General features: G+C 44.2%; 1 protein-coding gene and 1 long non-coding RNA gene across 11 annotated transcripts in view; one reads left to right on the top strand and one right to left on the bottom strand.

Annotated features, from left to right (window-relative positions):
- FSD2 (fibronectin type III and SPRY domain containing 2) overlaps window positions 1–15,921 on the bottom strand; it is a 64,667-nt gene that overhangs the window by 45,280 nt on the left and 3,466 nt on the right. The window contains exon 1 of one of the 5 annotated variants that reach the window (XM_077940129.1): window positions 12,909–13,215. The exons of 1 other annotated variant lie outside the window; for it this stretch is intronic. The gene's annotated coding sequence lies outside the window, so the exon portion shown is untranslated. Of the gene's footprint in view, window positions 1–12,900; window positions 13,216–15,921 lie in introns of those variants that run through there. 3 more of the 5 variants (XM_077940126.1, XM_077940128.1, XM_077940130.1) reach the window with 3 other exon arrangements.
- Window positions 1–15,921, top strand: part of LOC106999265 (uncharacterized) — a 70,993-nt gene that overhangs the window by 53,057 nt on the left and 2,015 nt on the right. For 2 of the 6 annotated variants that reach the window (XR_013395892.1, XR_013395896.1), the window contains one exon: window positions 8,567–8,837. This is a non-coding gene — a long non-coding RNA (uncharacterized LOC106999265). Of the gene's footprint in view, window positions 1–8,566; window positions 10,155–10,190; window positions 10,297–10,686; window positions 10,936–15,921 lie in introns of those variants that run through there. The other 4 variants (XR_013395897.1, XR_013395898.1, XR_013395894.1 and 1 more) reach the window with 4 other exon arrangements.

Raw genomic sequence — 15,921 nt, 5'->3', positions numbered from 1 at the left:
CCATAAAAGCACAAAACAGTTTCTCACACGTTCCACTGAACTTCTGGCTTACTTTATGTGTCACTTCCATGACTACCAACCACACATAGAGAGACTAGGAGATACTTAGTGAAGATGGCTTTCCAGGAAGTTTACAAAATAAGAAAGGAAAGGTATGTCAAAGTATAGCACAAGTAGCAACGGGGCCCTGAATTCACTTTGGAAAAAGCTAGTTTTTTAATTATTAATTTAATCTCTTTACTTAGGCCTATTTAGATTGCCTATTTCTTCCTTGGTCTGTTTTGGGACTTTGTGTCTTTCTAGGAAATGTCTATTTCATTTAAATTATCTAATTTATTCTAATACAGTTGTTCATGGTATTTCTTTTCAATCTTTTTTATTTCTGTATGCTTGGTAGTAATGCCCCTTTTTCATTTCTGATTCTAGTAATTTGAGTTTTCTCTCATTTTCTCTTGGTCAAACCTCTGACTAGAGGTTTGCCAATTTTGCTGATTACTTCAAATCATCTGCTTTGGTTTCTTTAATTTTCCCTATTGTTTTTCTATTATTTATTTCATTAATTTCTACTCTAATACTTATTATTTCCTTCCTCTGCTTGTTTTGTTAGTTTGCTCTTCTTTTTCCAGCTTTTAAATGTATTGATTTGAGATCTTTCTTCTTGTTAAATATAGGCATTTATGGCTATAAATTTTCCTCTAATCACTGCTTTTGCTGTACCCCACAAGTTTTCATGTTATCTTCATGTCTATTCATCTCAAAGTATTTTCTAACTTCCATTTTGATTTCTTCTTTGACCCATTGGTTATTGAGGAATGTGTTGTTTAATTTCCACATATTTGTGAGTTTTCCAACTTTCTTTGTGTTGATTTCTATTTGCATTCCATTGCGACAAGAAAACATATTTTGTATTATTTCTATCCTTTTAAATGTATTGAGGTTTGTTTTATGGGCTAGTATATGGTCTATCTTAGAGAACGTTCCATAGGCATTTGGGAAGAATGTGTATTCTGCTTCTGCTATTGTTGAGTAGAGTGTTATATAGATGTCTGTTAGGTCCATTTGGTTTACAGTATTATTTAAGTCTTCTATTTCCTTGTTGATCTTCTGCTTAGTCATTCTACCCATTATTGAAAGCAGAGTATTGAAGTCTTCAACTATTATTGTTAGAGTTTCCATTTCTACCTTCATTTATGTCAGTTTTTGTTTGACATATTTTGGTACTCTGTAGTTAGGTGCATATACATATATAATTGTCATATCTTTCTGATGGATTGGCTCTTTTCTAATGATAGCATATCCCTCTTTATCTCTAGTAACACTTTTTTGTTTTAAATCCATTTTTTTCTGATGTCAGTACAGCCCCTCTAGCTTTCCTGTGGTTGCTGTTTACATGATTTATCTTTTTCTATCCTTTTAGTTTCAATCTATTTGTATTTTTGAATCTAACATGTGTATCTTGTAGACAACATAGAGTTGGCTATATTGTTATTAATTTTTTATTGATTCATTATGACAAGCTTCCTAAGAATTTCTAAATTACAACACTTTTTTGGAGGAGCTCAAGCTATGATGTTTTTTTTCCGTATAACAAAATGGCATTTCCTATGAAATAATATAACACGCCCCCAAAGAAAATCCTCCCCAGAACCTGATAATGAACATTCCAATTCTCAACTTCCTAGTGGGATAATAAATCGGAGGTTAGAAGAAGATTATCATCTACAAGTCTATCAGAACTAAATATAGGCATTTACGGCTATATTAGAGGAAGACAGTTCATTCTAAAGGAGTATTAGGCCAGGCGCAGTGGCTCATGCCTGTAATCCCAGCACTTTAGGAGGCTGAGGTGGGCAGATCGTTTGAGCTCAGGAGTTTGAGACCAGCCTGGGCAATATGGTGAAACTCCGTCTCTACGAAAAATACAAAAAAATTAGCCAGGCATGGTGGCACATGCCTGTAATCCCAGCTACTCAGGAGGCTGAGGCAGGAGGGTCTCTTGAGCCCAAAAGACGGAGATTGCAGTTAGCTGAGATTGCACTCCTTCACTTCAGCCTGGGTAATGGTAACTCCATCTCAAAAAAAAAAAAAAGTGTTAGATGATAGGAGAGTTATGATAGGAAAGTAATTATGAAGAGGACACTAAAGGATACTCTAAGACCGAGAGAAAAACTCTAACACAGGATAAACTTCACAGGGTGTTCAAATGTCATAGAAGAAGTTTTGATTTCTTTTTCTTTTTCTTTTTCTTTTTTTTTTTTCTGAGACAGAGTTTTGCTCTTGTTGCCCAGGTGGGAGTGCAGTGGTGCGATCTCTGCTCACTGCAACCTCCGCCTTCCGGTTTCAAGCGATTTTCCTGCCTCAGCCTCCCGCGTAGCTGGGATTACAGGCTCCCACAACCACGCCCAGCTAATTTTTGTATTTTTTAGTAGAGACAAGGTTTCACCATGTTGGCCAGGCTGGTCTCAAACTCCTGACTTCATGATCCACCTGCCTCGGCCTCCCAAAGTGCTGGGATTACAGGCGTGAGCCACCAGGCCCAGGAGAAGTTGTGATTTCAACCCACATCATGGCAAACAGAATTGTCCTGGCCAGAGCTGGTCCCCAGTGGCTGTACAAGCAAGAAAAACATATGGAAACACAGGTGAACCAAGGTTGGCTGGCAGGTGAGCCGAAGAAGTTGGTAGCATTGCTGTGGGCATAAGACATACTGAAGGACCAAGGGAAAGTGGTCACCAGGCCTCATGAGAGACCCTGAGCCACAATCACCCAGACGAACTGTTCTCAGGTTCTTGACCATCAGAAACCATTCAAGAGAATAAATATTTGTTGTTTTAAGCTGCCAAGTTTTGAAATAATTTGTTATGTCACAATAGATGACTAATTCATTGTCCCAGACTAAAAATAAACTTTCCACCTAGCTTTCTCTGCTAGCTGTTATTCTCTTTCTCCCCTTTTCCTTTTTTTTTTTTTTTTTTGAGATGGAGTCTCGCTCTGCCACCCAGGCTGGAGTGAGTGGCGCGATCTCGGCTCACTGCAAGGTCCGCCTCCCGGGTTCACGCCATTCTCCTGCCTCAGCCTCCCCAGTAGCTGGGACTATAGGCGCCCGCCACCACGCCCAGCTAATTTTTTTTTTTTTGTATTTTTAGTAGAGACAGGGTTTCACTGTGTTAGCCAGCATGGTCTCGATCTCCTGACCTCATGATCCGCCCACCTTAGCCTCCCAACGTGCTGGGATTACAGGCATGAGCCACCACGCCTGGCCTTCTCCCCTTTTCCTATCCAGACTCCATCAAAGGGTGGCATTCCCACCATCACTGTTCAGGCTACGGAATCTGTATGTGAAGACTTTCCAAGGGGTACATGGGTATAGATAGCTTCAGGAGGATCAGCTCCCAGATGCTCAACTTCATTTTTAATCTTTCCCAGAGCTGCTCTGCCTGGGAAGAAGCCAGCATTTGAGGCTTCATGTAGATTCTTTTTTCACAATAGTCCTTCTTCTCTTTATTACAAAAGTAAAACTATACCTCTCACTTGTCCTGAATATTTCATTGCACTGTAAGATTTCATTGCTTGGGAATTAAACAACAACAACAACAACAACAAAACCCAAAAACCTCCAGGGGATTAAATGGAAGGACAATTTGAAGTATTGCTATCAATGGTGGAGGGTGAGTGACATTAATGAATGCATAAGAAAAAATTTGTTTTCAAGCTGAGTGGTTTCCAGTTCTTTGCTTTCAATAAAGTTGAAGGAAGATCTAATCAAATTGTCAGCTAATATATGATTAAAAATAGTTTTTCATGATAGATCACTATGTACTTTTTGACACACATCGCAGAAAGAGTTAAAAAATATGAGTGACACTGCTATAATAAAACACTTTCATTTCCATCAATGTTTGATTATGTAGCTGAGCAAGGTTGCTCAGTGCTTACATCAACAAACTGAAAGCAGAAAGACAATTGACCCTAATTCCTGTTGCAGTCTAAAACATGTAATTTTCATCAACGGATACACAAATCGACTTTTTTTAAAAAGCTCCATCTACCTCATTAAGAGATGCATTTCCATTTTATTTTTCATGTAATAATTATTGGCCGGGCGCGCTGGCTCATGCCTGTAATCCCAGCACTTTGGGAGGCCAAGGCGGGCAGATCACAAGGTCAGGAGATCGAGACCATCCTGGCTAACATGGTGAAACCCAGTCTCTACTAAAAATACAAAGTTAGGAGGGTGTGGTGGCAGCACCTGTAGTCCCAGCTACTCAGGAGGCTGAGGCAGGAGAATGGCGTGAACCCGGGAGGCGGAGCTTGCAGTGAGCGGAGATCGCGCCACTGCACTCCAGCCTGGGCGACAGAGCGAGACTCCATCTCAAAAAAAAAAAAAATAAATAAATAATAATTATTATTTACTGAAATTTTTAATATATTTATGTTATTTTGCTTACATGTGACTAAAAGCTGTATTGGTAACTTCATCCAAAAGAAAAAAAGAGTTTACTATTCAGAGATGTATGGTTCCAGGAGAATAAGAGGAAATCTTAAATCTCAAGTTATACATGTGTATTTTTATAGAGAAGTATCATAGATGACCAACAAAAGACTTTCCAAGAACAGAAAAATATTACAGGTCAGGTACAGTGGCTGACACCTGTTATCCAAGCACTTTGGGAGGCAAAGGTGGGAGGACCTCTTGAGGTTAGGAGTTCGAGACCAGCCTGGACAACACAAAGAAACCTCACCTCTATTAAAAAAACAAAAACAAAAACAAAAAACTAGCCCAGCGTGGTGGTGTGTGCCTGCAGTCCTAGCTACTCGGAATGCTAAGGTGGGAGGATCACTTTAGCTTGGAAGATTGAGGCTGCAGTGAACTATTATCTTGCCACTGCACTCCAGCCTGGGTGACAGAGCAAGACCCTGTTGGAAGAAAGAAAGGAAGAAAGGAAGAAAATTCATGTTTTAAGTGCACAATTCAATGATTTTTAGTAAATTCCCCAAATTGTGCAGCCATCATCACAATCCAGTTCCCAATGCCTACCCCCATTAAAAAATTGTGGTAAACTTAATGCCTTTTTAAAATTTTTTAAATTTTTTAATTTTTTATTTTTATTTTATTTTTTTTTGAGACGGAGTCTCGCTCTGTCGCCCAGGCTGGAGTGCAGTGACCGGATCTCGGCTCACTGCAAGCTCTGCCTCCCGGGTTTACGCCATTCTCCTGCCTCAGCCTGCCCAGTAGCTGGGACTACAGGTGCCTGCCACCTCACCCGGCTAGTTTTTTGTATTTTTTAGTAGAGACGGGGTTTCACTGAGTTAGCCAGGCTGGTCTCAATCTCCTGACCTTGTGATCCGCCCATCTCGGCCTCCCAAAGTGCTGGGATTACAGGCTTGAGCCACCGCGCCCGGCCGCCTTTTTTTTTTTAAAAAACCAATATTATTAAGCTATTTTAACATGACATATATATAATGTTTTGAGAAAAATAAGCAAAATATTTTAAGATATAGTTTAGCACTGTTTTTTCCTTATCCATCACTTTTATGATCCAGTTTTCCTTAACTTCCATTTATGTGATCAGAGTTAGCAGCCAGCTGTTTGTCTTCCCTATTTGTTCCACAGCTGTACACAGAAAACAGAAATCAACAAGTTCAGCAGCTTCCCCTGTCAGCTCTATTTATCTTTCTGCAGTGATGGACTGTCACTTCTGCTGATAGACTGTCCTTTTAATAGCCACTTCCCAAACTATGTTTTTAAAAAGGCATTAAGTTTTCTTTCCACTATCTCCACTGTTTTTTTCGTTGTTGTTGTTGTTGTTTGTTTGTTTGTTTTTTGAGACAGGGTCTTGCTCTGTTGCCCAGATTGGAGTGCAGTGGTGCGATCTCAGCTCACTGCTGCTTTGACCTCCTGGGCTGAAGCAATCCTCCCACCTCAGCCTCCCGAGCAGATAGGATCACAGGCACAGACCACCATGCCTGGCTAATTTTTGTAATTTTTGTAGAGACGGGGTCTCACTATGTTGCCCAGGCTGGTCTCAAACTCTTGCTTAAGCAATCCTCCCGCCTTGGTCTCTCAAAATATTGGGATTACAGGTGTGAGCCAATGTGCCTGGCCTATCTCCGCTTTTGATAGCCCTTTTAATGTAACATTTTCTGATGGCCTGTGAAATCCATGGACCCTGTCTGGTGCTCTCCTGTCTGCTCCATCCATTCAATCCTATTGACCCTTCTGTCTCCCCCGGCTCAGCTGGAATTTCCCCTAGGCCACTGATTGCTGAAATCTCTGCCAAGTTCCTCCCCTTGGCTGCTGTTTATATGGGGGCATCCCCTCAACCTCCATTCTAGGCCCTCTTCCCACTCTCTACTTGCTCTAGGTGATCTCGTCCAGTCTCACAGCTTCTACATCCCTGTCTCTTCTGAGGGCTCCAAATCCATGTCTCTGGCCCTAACCTGTGCCCCATGCAGAGGCAGAGGCTCAGAGGCACAGCTGCTGTCTTGAGCAGCCCCCTCCAGCAGCCCCCTCACACTCAGCCCCGCCGGAAGGAGTTCATTGCCTCTGTCTTTCCCCAACTCACCATGTGGTGTGATGTCACCTCCATGGTAGCCCCTGCGTGCTGCCTGTTAGAGGGGTGTCCTCCCTCCAGCCCTGTCAGAACTCCTCCCCTCAACAAGGTTTCTCAAACTTTCCTGCACACACGTCACCTTGAGGATCTGGTTAAATGTAGAGTCAGAAAGTCTAGAGTGAGGTCTGGAAAACTGCATTTCTAAATCTCTAAGTGGTGCCTATTCTGCTGGTCTACCTTCTAAGGTAGGAGATGCCTGGATGCCCAGCTGGCCCCTGAGAGGTTGGGACAGTCCTCCAGAAAACCCACCTTCTTCAGCCTCTCTACACTCTAGCCATGAAAGTCTGTGATGTCCTGAACTGCCTGCCTGCCCTTCCCCCTGCCCTCCCTGGACATTCCTGCTGTAAGCCTCCAGTTTCATCCCTCTTCCTCAGCTTTTATTTGTGGAAGCCAAGTTACCCATGGCCTGAGGAAGAAGAACTCTGTCCTGCGTCCTAGGCTGGTCAGAGATGCCACCTTGCCGTTATGGCCTGGACCTCCTCCTTCCTTCCTGGGGACAACCAGCCAGGCTCTGCTCACTGCCTCCCCCGGTGCCCTCCAAGTTTTGTCCTGTGAGCACAGGAAAAGGCTAGGAGTAGTGATGAGGAGAGCAGAGGTGCCAACACAGTTCTACCTCTGGCCCATTTAGGAAGGATTTGAGACAGGGAGGCTAGTTAGCTTCCTATGTTAAGATGATCTGGAGGAAAAGGATAAAAGCCCTTCAGTCGGCCCTGCGCAGTGGCTCACACCTGTAATCTCAGCACTTTAGGAGGCTGAGGTGGGCGGATCCCCTGAGGTCAGGAGTTCAAGACCAGCCTGGCTAGTATGATGAAACCCCGTCTCTACTAGAAATACAAAAATTAGCTGGGCGTGGTGGTGGGAGCCTGGAATCCCAGCTACTCGGCAGGCTGAGGCATGAGAATCGCTTGAACCTGGGAGGCGAAGGTTGCAGTGATCCAAGATCACGCTACTGCACTCCAGCTTGGGGGATAGAGTGAGACTCTGTCTCAAAAAAAAAAAAAAAAAAAAAAAGCCCCTCAGTCAAGCTCTTGCTTATCTAACTCCCAGCCAATCAGTAACAAAAGACCCAAGAAGCTATAACCGCTATAATCATAAGCTCCTATTTCGGGGGTTTAGGGACTTCCCTGGAGCCCCAAATGTGCAGTTAGATTTAAACTCCAACCTGTAGTTACCCCTTCTTCATTTTAATGCTGAAAATCACACCTGGGGTGGCGATTTAAAATGCTAATGTTACATATAATGTATGAAGAAGCATGTTGAGCCACTGTGCAAGCACTAGAAAAACCCTTCTACACATGCCCCGATGTAACCCTTCCCTATAGAAAGACTTTATAAAACTAACCCACACACTACTTTCCTCAAGGGGCAGCCCATTCTTTTCTTCTTCAGTGCCGGCTTCCTTGTGCACAAGCTAAAATAAACTTTTTCTTTGCTGCTGTGTCTGGTGATCTCTCTTGATTTCTATCCTGGGAGATTACAAGAACCCAGGATGCTGGTAACATTTTGATCCAAGAATAGGAGGTTCTGGATCCCAGTGATGGAACTGTGTCCTGCTCTTAACCTGGAGGGGCCCTTAGCCACTTCAACTGGGGCTCTGTACCAAATATCACTCCCCCAGTTAATCATGGCTACATTCCGCCTTGGAAATCCCTCACATTTTCCTCCATGCGCTCACCCTGGCTTTCTGACAAGACAAAAACACAAGAACCAACCAGCCTTCTCTGACGGTAGAGGGTTTGGGGAGGTGGGATGTGGAAGTGTCACTACATGGACTCAGCCCTGGTGAGCCCCTGGGGACCTTCTCTCTTCTCCTCTTCACTCTGAAGTGTCCATGGGTTGCTGTTTTTCTAGGTACTCTATCAGCACCACACAGAGAAGTCGACTTCCAGCAGTCATTAGGTGAAAAAGATGCTGCTATCCTAACCCAATGCCATGTATGTTATTGGTTTCAGGATCTGGATCCTCATAAGGAAACCTTGCTCCTGAGACTCTAAGACTTGGGAACATCGCTCTTGGAGTTCTCCCCCTCTCCAGGCTCCAAAACTCTTCACATGGAAGACAGTGGTAAATATCACTTCGGTAACACCTGCTGAGGCTGAGATACCATGACCATGCAGGATTAAGGCACACAGTGCACCACCTCCACCAGGTCTTGGTCCATGCCACCTGGGACCACAAACAGGATCAGGTCCACCGCCTAGATGGAGAGAAGGATGAGTGGAGGTAGGTTTCCAGAGGCAGCATTGCAAAGCCAGTGGTTTCTAGGCACCAGGGCCAGTGTTTTGCCTCCAGAGCATCTATGATTTATGAAGACTCCAGAATTGGGTTTTCTTTATGGAGAGGTTACTACTAAGAAACCTGTCCACCATTAGGCCCTGGCTGGGGCAGTCCTGGTTCATCCTCACTAATGCAGCCTGTACACAGAGCTGGAGAAGTATGGCTTCGAGTGAACTAGGGCACAACTTTTTCTCACACTGAATCTGCGTCCCAGCAAAATCAGCACTCAGTGATACCGGCAAGCATCCCGCTCCATACATACCAGACCCAAGGGATTGCTAGCTCCTCCTGGGTATCACGCACATTGCCCGCACTTTAGCCCATAGGGTTTCCCTCTGATGGTTCACAAGGTCAAAGTTCCCTTCCAGCTACGGAAACACCACTTTGCCTCCTCTCTCATCCTGAATCCCTTATTGTAGTGTATGATTCTCAACAAAGCAATCAGAGCCTTCTACCCTAAGAGGCTCTGAATCCTGCCTTCACACTCCTGTATGTCGGATTGCCCAGCTAATCAGAATTACACACATTGCATGGAAATAATATCTTACCATTAACAGCTGGGTTGAGCTCTTACTTGACATCATGGGGGAGAAAGAGGAAGAGAATGAAGCTAAGCACAAGCATCTCCAGAAATAGAACCTGAGAGGATGGGAGGGTCATGCTTCTTCCCCAGGGGCCTCTTATCAGCCAGCAACAGCAGCAGCAGGTCTCCCAAGCTTAGAAGCAGTTCCTCGTCTCTACTCCACTGGGACTCCTGGTTGCTGCTTCTGCTCCTGGGGCGTTATAGATTCTACCTGGTCACGGCAGAGTTAGATGTCCTGGAGCCAGTGTGTTATGGGGCAACATGGAATGACCTGGAAAGTCTGCACCCATGCAGAGGACATCTGGAGAAGCCCTAGGTCCTTCTGTGACCCTGGCTAACCTTACCACATGCATGGTCTGTGGTGTTGGGCATCATTCATTGCCCCAGCTCTGAATGTTCATGGGGTTGGTGAGGTGTGAATTCAAGAGAACGGGACCGGGCTAGGCGCTGGGGGTACAATGGATGAGACACAGTTCCTGGTCTCAAGGAGGCTCCAGACAAGTGAATAAGGGATTATTATCCCATGTGGGGCTATGCACAACTTCTCAGAGATGCCACTTTCCCTCTTTCCTGGGACCCCAGAGTACTTCTCCTTCCTAAAGCACAGATTTTAGGAGGGCCAAAATCCCACTATTTCCCTCTGAGGCTCGAAATCTTGCTTGAAACCCTCCTGTCTCTACAGTCTGCTGACTGTGTGCACCATGGTTCTTCCTCAGGGGTATCCCTGCCCAGGATAACAGCACAACTCATACAGCATACATTGCTTTGCTCAGGCAGAAGTGGTACATCTGCATGTCCTACATTCTGAGGGCTCCATTACTGGCAAGTACCAACTCTCCTGGGCACCAGGGACCCCCTGCCCCATGCCATAGCTCTATACTCCCCAAGCAGCCCCACCTTCCCTAGCGGTCACTCCCTGTTCCTTCTGGCCGCTCTCAGGGTCTTCCATGTGAGACTCATCCTAGGCCCTGGCTCAGGCTGTCCCGCCTGCTGAGAGCTCCCCACTCTTCCCTGCCTCACCACTGCTTCTTAAACCCCTACTCATCCAACATGGCCCTCCATGAAGGCCACTTGCATTGCTACCATCCATGAATGAGAGCATGACACCCACCCCCTCCAGCACCAAACCAAACCAGAAGCTCATCTTTGACACCCCCAATCTAATGAATAATCAATTCATGCTGATTTTGACTCTACTTCTTGAATCTCTAGGTAATATCCCTTTTCCTGTCCCTCCTCCCCCCTCCCCAAGACCACTGCCTTCTGGATTTAGACAGTCCTGTGTTTGCATTGTTTCTGCCACATCCTGGAAGGAAACTTCAGGAAAAACATCTCTCTAGGCCTCACTTTAATGGACTATAAAACAGCTCTATTAACACTGTGTACCTCGTAAGGTTGGCATTTAGACGAAATAACATAATGTACTTTATACATAATACATGGCTTAAAGTAAGTCCTCAATAAGTGTTAGCTGCTGTTATTGCTATTGTTCTTACTATAATTACCATTATTCGTACCTTAGTATCTCCCACCTGGGCTACAAGCCTTCTACCTGGTCACTCATGGAGAGTGACCACAGCAGTGTGGAATCATCCGTGGCCACTGTGGGAATATTTGTCCCTTGAAAACAGCTGATGATGAAAGAAGGCACCAAAGCAGAACGGCCTCATAACCATGCACAGACATCTGCTATGAGATTATTCCTCTCCCTATAGCAAGAGTTTCCCAGGGGCCCAGGCAGAGATGTGGTATTCTAGGGATGGAGGTCCCTTGGAGAGCATCTAATTCAATTTCCTGATTTTATTCAGCAGGTCATGGATGTTTAAAAAAAATCCTGATTTTAGGATGGCAAAACTGAGTTCTTGTGAGGATAAAGGGCTTGCTTATAGCCAATTTTCTTTTACAAAAATTTATCTGGGCTACTCTGTATTTAGCCCTGTGCTTGAATCCAAGCTTTTCACCTGACACACAACCAGTCAGGTGAAGAGCTTGGATTCAAACCCAGGTTTCCACTAAATCACACCATCTCCAGACAGAGGAGCAGTTCACTAAAAATAATGCTTACATTCCCATGTGCTACCCAAAGGGAAATAGCCAGGATTCTGTATGACCAATAAATCATCATGAGAAATTCTTTCAACCAGAAGCTGGAATGTGAAACACCAAGTTGAACTGTCAGAAAGACACAAGCAAGAAGACTGGAAAACACTTAGTACAAATACAAATAAGAATAAATGCTTTCAGGTTGGCACTTGCCCTTTGAACACATAACACAAACTGGTCTCAACACAAACTTGCTCAGTGTCAAAGTAGGAATTTTGCAACACACCCTACAGTTAACACTCACTTTTGCCCTCAACACCTAGACTCTTAACAGAATCAGGATTTGGGGAGAAAGGGAGGTTGACAATAAATTGTCATTTTATAAATGGTGAAACTAAAGCTTAGAGAAGTAAAGTAATAAGTCACAGTTCATTATGAATGTCTTTGCTGGATACCCTTTCCTCTATGCCATTATGCCATAGGGAAGCAGTTAAAAAAAATTAAAAAGATGTTTACCTAAGGCTTATATGGGAGGTGTATCCCTGTGCATTACTTAGAAAAGTCCCCCCAGAATGTTTTTTTTTTCTTTTTTAGAGACAGGGTCTCGCTATGTTGCCCAGACTGGTCTTGAACTCCTGGGCTCATGCAATCTGCCACCTCACTTGGCTTGTTATTAACCTTTTATGGGTCATGGGCACATCTACTGAATCTACTGAAACCTGTGAATTCTCTTCCCAGAAGTGATTCCATAAGGGCAGGAACATAACTTTGCATATAATTTTAGCTCATCCATGTAGCCCTTGGCAATTCCTGAGGCACAGCAGCGAAAGAACTTGCCTTAAAGTGTTACAGCGATATGAAATGATTCAAATCGGCTTTGCAGACACTGCCCAAACCTGAAAACTTTCTATAGGAGGAGGCTGTATGCATAACAAGTGAAAACTAATTATGATGCTGTTTTTTAGTATTTGAATCAATGCATGAAGTTATTATTTGTCAGCATGTACATGCAGGTTAAATAAAATGTATTTACAACGCAATAGTATAGCCAGATGATATTCAACATTTATATTTCCAAACTGTTCTAGCAAATGGTTCTAGCAAATGGGCCCCAGCACTACAGATATCCTAAAGACACATTACAAGAATCACCAGCCCGTCTGCCTTCATCAGAGCCTCTCACATCCTGTCCCAACATCATGTTCAGTTAATGCGAATTCTTACTTTAAGAAGGCACAGAAAACATTTACACTGTTTATTGTAATTTAAACATCTGCAATTTACCATGATATCTCTTCCCACCTACAGGAAATATGTTGCATTAATATTGCAGCATTAAGTTGGTTTCTAATAATATAATTTGCATGGGAAGAATATGACTACCCCAAAACTTGCCTGCTAAGCGTCCATAAATGCTTCCTTTAACTCAGAGGACATGGAGTTCTGCTAGAAAATTGAATCCGTGTTCAGCAGGCTTTCCTTCCTGGTGACCTCTGCATGCCCCACAGGCTACCCCTGCCTATTTTACACCAGAGTTCCGCAAGTGAGGCACCAAAGCTGGATGGTAACACGAGCTGGCTACAGCTGCAAATAGCAACAGGCCTGCCATGAGTGAAGGTCCAAATATAGACTTGCTGTGGCTGAGTTGCCACTTCTTACTACTCAAGTATCACCAGGAGAGGTCACATGCTGTGCTCTGAGTTACTTCCTGTGCTGTGAGGGGTTTTAGACTTGTGGCTCTACCATGGGTCTCAGATGGCTGGTCATGTGGAGAGGGCTGAGGACTGTCATGGCAAGGCCAGGAAGGAGATTCTTTTTTGAGATGGAGTCTTGCTCTGTTGCCCAGGCTGGAGTGCAACCGCATGATCTTGGCTCACTGCAACCTCTGCCTCCCGGGTTCAAGCGATTCTTCTGCCTCAGCCTCCTGAGTAGCTGGGATTACAGGCGCCTGCCACCACACCTGGCTAATTTTTGTATTTTTAGTAGAGACGGGGTTTCACCATACTGGCCAGGCTGGTTTCGAACTCCTGACCTCGTGATCTGCCCACCTCAGCCTCCAAAAGTGCTGAGATTATAGGGGTGAGCCACTGCACCGGGCCTGGAAGGAGATTCTTGAGAGCCCTTGGGCTGTGCGTCTTCCATCAGGGCTTTCCTGGGGGCTTCTTCCAAAGTGTTCTTGGTAAGCACAGCTCTGGAGGCAATCAAATGCAACTTTATTTTTTTCTCCCAATATTCCTTTAAACTGTACTCCAGGTGGGAATTATTCCCCTCTTTGGATGAAAATCCAGCAGACCCAATGACTTTCTTCTCCCTCTTAGGTGACACATAGTCCTAAGGTCACTTGAAGTCAGCATCTCAAATTCAGGAATTGAATGTCCAGTTCAATAGATTAATCAAAAAGCCAAACCTGGTTTAGCCAGTGTTAAATCTTCTCCCTTTCCCAGAGTGGGCCTCTTTAGCAGGAAGCCTGCCCTGGAAAAGGAAGCATGGAGTTGGCCTCTCCTCCCCACATTCCTCCCAGAGATGCTGGTTTAGAAGCCAGGGCAGGAGGGCTGACGCCATAAGATGGCTTCTATTTGAGTAGACATCAGAGTGGGTACCAGCCTCAGGCTCTCTGGGCCTGGAGTATGCTTAGCTCTGACTCTCTCATGGGGAATCTCTGGGGATTCCCACTGTGGGGCCAGGATTCCCATTACTTGATTCCCCTCCCTTGACTGAAGCTATTTCCATTATTGGAGTGCAGCAGTTTGAGACCGGCCTTGGCAACATGGGGAGACCCCCATGTCCACAAATAAAAAAATTAGCTGTGTTGGGGCACACCTGTAGTCCCAGCTGCTTGGGAGGCTGAGGAGGGAGGATTGCTTGAACCTGAGAGGTCAAGGCTACAGCGAGCCCTGATGACACCACTGGACTTCAGTCTGGTGACAGAGAAAGACCTGTCTCAAAAATTAAAAACAATCATGTGGAGCTAGGTACGGCAGTTCATGACTATAGTCCCAGCTACTTCAGAGGCTAAGGAAGGAGGATCTCTTGAGCCTAGTAGTTTGAGGCTGCAGTGAGCTGTGACTGCGTCACTGTACTCCAGTCTGGTGACAGAGACCCTGCCTCTTAAAAAACATAATAATACTAATGATAATGTAGATGCCTGTTTTTTAAATGTAGGAAATGCCATAAGATATTTTTAAGTGGGCTGTGCCTGTAAGGCTGATTTGAACCTTTTCACATCACTGTATAGCTAACACTTTAAAGCAAGTTTTCTTTATCTATGGCTCAGGAATTGCCAGGGGCTACATAAATGAGTTTCTAAAATTATATGCAAAATTATGTTTGTGTCCTTATGGAATCACTTCTGGGAAGAGAACTCACAGGTTTCAACAGATTCTCAGAGGTGCTCATAAACCATAAAAGGTTAAAAAACATTTTGGGGGCACTTTTCTAATTAAATCACAGGATACACTTCCCATATATGCCTCAAGCTAACTTTCCTTTTTTTTTTACTTGCCACAGTATGGCATAGAGATGGGACTATCCAGCCAATACATTCATTATGGACTGTGATTGATTATTTCTCTAAGCTCTAGTATCATAATTTATAAAATGACAATTTATTGTTAATGTTCTTTTCTTCCAAAATTCTGATTCTGTTAAGAAATTGAAAGAGTCTAGGTGTTGAGGAAAAAAGAAAGTGTTAACTGTGGGGTGTGTTGCAAAATTCCTACTTTGATGCTGAACCCACAGACCAGTGTAACAGTATAATCTCTCTCTTCTCTCTCTCTCTCTCTCTCTCTCTCTCTCTCCCCCCACACACACACACACACATACACAGTGTAATAGTCAGAATTGTCCAGAGAAACAGAACCAATAGAATGTATACATATATGGAAACAGATTTATCATAAGGAATTGACTCATGTAATTATGAAGACCAAAAAGTCCCAAGATCTGCAGTTAGCAAGCGGAAGATCCAGGAGAGCCAATGGTGTGGTTCTCGTCCAAAGGCCAGCAGGCTCAACACCCTGGAGAGCCAATGTTTCCATTTGAGTTGGAAGGCGGGAAAAAAGCCCATATCCCCACTTGAAGGCAGTTAAGCAGGAAGAATTCTCTCTTATTCAAACTTTTTGTTCTATTCAGACCTTCAATTGATTGGATTAGGCCCACTCACACGAGGGAGGGCAACCGGTTTTACTCAGTCTACTGACTCAAAGGTTAACCTCATCCAGAAACACTATCATGCACACACCCAGAATAATGTTTGACTAAACACCTGGTGGCCCAATCAAGTTGACACATTAAAATTAACCGGTCGGGCGCGGTGGCTCACGCCTGTAATCCCAGCACTTTGGGAGGCTGAGGCGGGTGGATCACGAGGTCAGGAGATCGAAACCATCCTGGCTAACACGGTGA

This window comes from Macaca mulatta, chromosome 7 (genome assembly GCF_049350105.2).
Source record: "Macaca mulatta isolate MMU2019108-1 chromosome 7, T2T-MMU8v2.0, whole genome shotgun sequence".
NCBI classification, from domain to species: Eukaryota; Metazoa; Chordata; class Mammalia; order Primates; family Cercopithecidae; genus Macaca; species Macaca mulatta.
Note: the sequence above shows the minus strand (reverse complement) of the source record. Positions and strands in the feature narration are given on the sequence as shown.